Below are 4969 nucleotides of genomic sequence, written 5' to 3'. Positions count from 1 at the left end.
AGAAGGAATCGTTAATAGATGAGCCTAAGGCACTCTGAAATATACTTACTAAATAATAAACTTATCAATTTCTTCCAAATGAATAAATTATTAATTCTTATCTAACTTGACCAAACCTAACAGAGAATGCAGGTGCCACAGAAGAGAAATGAATCTCTGCAGAGTGTATAGTATGTGATGGGAGGGTCAAGGCTGACATTAGATAGGAACCTTAGAGAAAATGCCTTAAAACATCGGAAGGGCAATGTTCAATTAAACATTAGGAGAATCTATTGCAATTTTAAACATTTTCAGCTTCACAGTAGAGAAAATGCCGAAGGACAGGAAAAGGTGTCCACCTGAAACTTTTGAGATCCATCAATATTGATTCACATCTCTAGTAAAAGAATTAATTCTACACTAGAACTAGCATTGGTAATGGGAGGGTATGACTGTGTCCAGCCCTTTTCAAACCTGTTTTAAACATATATCCTCTCATATTTATTTATATCAATAACCCAAGGCAAGTTTTCCATTTTCCTAGGGGTGAGGGTGGTTTTTCCATGATTCCCCTAAATTTAATGGCAAAAACAGCCATTTGTTACGAATTCTATGTTTCAGGAACTTGAATAGAACACAAGAGAGATGGCTTGTCACTGATGCATACTGATGAAGCCTCATCTGAAAGATACTACAAGGGAAGGCTAGGGACTGGAATCATCTGAAGGCTGTTCACTTGCATGCCTGATGATTCATAATGGCTCTCAGCTGGGACTTGATCTAAGACTGTCAACCAGATCACCTACAGGTGGTCTTCATGGAGCCTGGAATGCCTCAAAATTTGGTGGCTGGGATCCAAAAGTAAATGTCCCAGAAAAAGAGCCAGATGGAAGTGTAGGTTGTAAAGTGTCCTAGCCTCTAAAGCCACACAGTGTGCCTTCCTTTGCATTCTATTTCTTGGGCAGTCATGGCTGACCTATATTCAAAGGGTGAAAATTAGATTCCACCTTCTGATGGGAGAAATGTCAAGGTTCTACAATTGTAGAACTGGAAACACAAAAACAGGGACATTTTTTGAAACAGTCTGCCACATTGTTTCCCTTCTTTTTCCTTCTTTTCTTTCTTTTGTGTGTGTGTGTGTGTGTCTTGTCTGTGCTTTCTTATAAATAGTTTCTAGAAAAAAAAATAACAAGTCATTCACAGAGAGCACATTTCTAGTAAATTCTAGTGATATTTTGGTTATTTGCTATGAATCAGCTCATTTCAGATTAATAACTTTTGTACATGGGGTTATTCTGGTATGTCTACCAGATTTTTAAAAGATTTTATTTATTTATTTATTTATGAGAAACACAGAGAGAGTGAGAGAGACAGAGAGAGACACACAGAGTGAGAGGCAGAGACACAGGCAGAGAGAGAAGCAGGCTCCATGTAGGGAGCCTGATGTGGGACTGGATCCCAGGTCTCCAGGATTGTGCCCTGGGCTGAAGGCGGCGCTAAACCACTGAGCCACCTGGGCGGCCCCAGATGTTTGTTTTGACACAGATATTTTGGAATTTATATTTAAGGATAAAATAAAGGAACAGATCTTGAAAGTGATAGTTGTTGGAAAGAAGTCCAGAACAGGTAAGAAGATGTTTAAAAGTGGAATGAAGACAGATGTTTGATTGGAGTCTATTGAGAAAAAGGATTTAGAATGTGAAGGAAAGATCATTTTGCTGAAAAGGATTAAGTGTTTCTTGGTGTGTGTAAAGCTTCTGATAATTTTTAGAAATTAGTTGTTTGACTTCAGGACATGTTATTTTCTGCATATTGTTAAGTAAACATTTTAATTAAAAATGTTTTCATTTATATATCAATAGATATTGTAGGCTCCTTTTAACATTCTAGGAATGCATGAGTGATGCTTTCTTTCTGCATCATGCTTCTCCATGTTTTTGCCTACTTTCCTCTGGCTTTGTGTTATTGCTCTGACTAAATGAGAACACTTGATGATAGGTCTGTCACTCAACTACCTGGACTGAAATAGCCAGAATCATAGGAACCTTGAGCTAATGCAAATGGGGGTTAACAAACACAAGGAGAAGAAAGAGTGATCTCTTCCTTTGAAAACCACATCCCATGAATATTCCTTATTGTCTTTATAAATCTACATTGAAAAATTTATTCTATAGAAATAATTTTAAAAATACATGACATTTATTACTCTATTGTTTATAACAAGTAAAAATTGAAAAGAAATTAAATGGTCATCAACAGAAGAATATCTATGTGATATATGCATATCTAGAACACTACTGCAACCTTAAAATAATATATATCTACTTTCAGGGAAATGTGTTTAATTGATTCATTAAAAAAAATTCCAGAATACTAGGAATACCAGAATCCCATTTGTATGAGAAAAGATATAAAATCTCATTCTAGATGGCAAACTTAGCACCACTTTAGCTACTCCATATTATAAAAAATCTCTAGAAATGATCTTGTACTTTTCTTTTTAAATTTCACATCTGGTATATAAATCAAGAAGGAGAACTCTTAATGGATCATAACAAATTAAAAATTCTTGAAAGGTGGGAAATGAGAGGAATGAAAGGTCTCAAGACATAGAACATGTTTTTCTTCTAGAAAAGTTGAGGGCAGTACCTAGGGAACTTCATACCCAAGTGTAGTTGGTCCTGGATTCAAAAGTGGTCCTGAGAGTAACCAAATGGTAATCAGAAGAGGGTATCAAGCAGGACAGATTCTGCATAATCCACCTTCTTAGGCCAGAAGTAACCACAAGGGTTTCACATTCAGGTGGGATGGGGGTGGGAGGGTGTTAGGCTGCGACAGCTTGGGGTCAAGGAAATGGGATAACATTAAAGACTACATATTGCACTAGTGGAATAGCTATAGAGATGAGAGCACACAAATAGTCACCAATCACATCATGCTTTTTTTGGAATTGGTCCATTTTAGAAAGGATGTACAAAAAGACATTAGGGTTCAAAGCCAATGGCCAAGAAAGAATTCTTGAGACGTCTTTGATGCCAAAAGGTGATTTTATTAAAGTATGGGGACAGGACCCATGGGCATAAAGAGCTGCAACAGGGTCTTGAGGAGTGGCCCATTATAGACTTCCAAGTTGGGAAGGAGTTAGGGATAGCATAAGCCTCTGAGGAATTTTGGAAGCAAGGTTCCCAGAACCTTGAGGGGGTTAGCTAATGTTGGAAAAAGTCATTTATTACCATCTAATAAAACCTTAGTCACAAGACCCTTCAGATGTATATTGGTGGGCCATATGCTTGGGGGATGATTGCCAACATGTATCGGGAGGGGGGTGGGTTAGATATAAAGGAGATTTCTAAAGAAATTTTTACATGTTAAAGTAGACTTACAAGGTCCTGGGGGTCGGGCTAAGATGACTGACTGACTTTTGCCCTTAGCAAAGTATCAACATTGAGGCAATTGAGTCCCTAGAGGAATGTCACCCTGCCTGTTTTAAGGACTTACCAATGGGTGGGCTATAGGTAGTAAGGACATTTAATAATTTTTCTTCTGCCTTTGTTTCCCATATCAGAAGTGTCCCTTTCCTTTTGTGAGTGGTATGGAGTCAGCTCATATGTCTCTGAGACCCAAAAATTGAGAGCTTCTTTGTGCCTAGAGGGTGCACCCAGTGCCTTGGTGGTCATCACCATTCCACAAAAAATAATATGTTGAGGCACACTTATTACCATAAGCATTATGGATATATTTAGATTACCATGAGGAAAAGAGAAAGAAGGATGGTCATGAGGCTCACAAATGTTCAAAGGCAAAAAAAAAAAAAAAATATGACTGGTCTAAATGCTAAGCTCTACCATAAACAGTGTCACACTGAGAAAGTCAAATGAAAAAGACTATCAAGATGCATGAAAAGAGAAACACCAAATGAAAGAATGGTAAAAAGACTCCACAAAGAGCAGTACCTGCCTATCTATTGGACAAAGAGGGACAGTTCTGAGCTAATATACTTTCCAAAATGATTAAACAAAAACAACAACAACAACAACAAAATGAAAGCAGGAAAGTTCTGCCCAAAGTTCCAGCCTGGGAGGAAATAGAAGTATTACAATTACTTGAACAAGAAAGAGAAAGAAGAAAATGTGCAAGAAGATGGTTACTAAAGTTGGCTGTATTGGAGATGGCTTTACTCCTAAATCTGAAAAACTACCTAAATCTGAAAGATTCATGAAGTCAATGGGCTTATGTTTCAAAAAGTCCATGTAACTCATCCTGAAATGAATGGCACCTTTTGCCTACCAATACATGATATAAAAAAGAGTCTCCTATCCCCACTATATCCAACTTTAGGTATCATTATCAAAGGAACTGTCACTGAGGTGAAAGTGAGCATGTTGGGCCTTGTGACGCAGTCACAAAAGGAGGCAAAGTATTTGGAGAAGATTTACTGACAGGTTACCAGCAATCCTGAAAATGATGGATGCATAACTGTGGTCCTATGGTTTGACGTCAATTTCATACAAGTAACTCCTTATAATTATTGAAGATTACACACCAATCAAGAAAACCAGCATTACTGTGATGTTTCTGAATACTACCCAACAGCCTTACATATTTGCAATCTTCAAGAGAACTACTAATTCTATTGCAAAAACAAAACAAAACAAAACAAAAAACCATAAAATGGCCTAGTTTTATGAAAAGAAAATCATCAATCATTTGAGGAAAGCCAATACTTTGTTGTTCCTCAATAAAAGATGAACTTAATCATAAGGACAGAAACAGAAAAATAAGCATAACAAGAAGCTTAGAGTAAATATAATTTATATCCTAAAAAATGTGAGAAGATATTTAACCCATAATAAAATTAACCTAATATATAATGGAAAGTAAAATTTCATCATTGTTGGCAAGAAAATGGAAAAAATGGAGCCCCTGCACACCATTGATAAGAATATAAAATGGTACAGCTGTTAAGGAAAATAGTATGGAAGTTCTTTAA

The 4969-nt window shown here is 36.7% G+C and overlaps 1 pseudogene; it reads left to right on the top strand.

Moving 5' to 3' along the window:
* Positions 1–726: 726 nt before the first annotated feature.
* On the top strand, positions 727–4511 carry LOC100686501 (annotated as a pseudogene).
* Positions 4512–4969: the final 458 nt, after the last annotated feature.

The sequence above is a fragment of the Canis lupus genome, chromosome 8, assembly GCF_011100685.1.
Source record: "Canis lupus familiaris isolate Mischka breed German Shepherd chromosome 8, alternate assembly UU_Cfam_GSD_1.0, whole genome shotgun sequence".
NCBI classification, from domain to species: Eukaryota; Metazoa; Chordata; class Mammalia; order Carnivora; family Canidae; genus Canis; species Canis lupus.
This window is presented reverse-complemented; position numbering and strand designations above follow the sequence as displayed.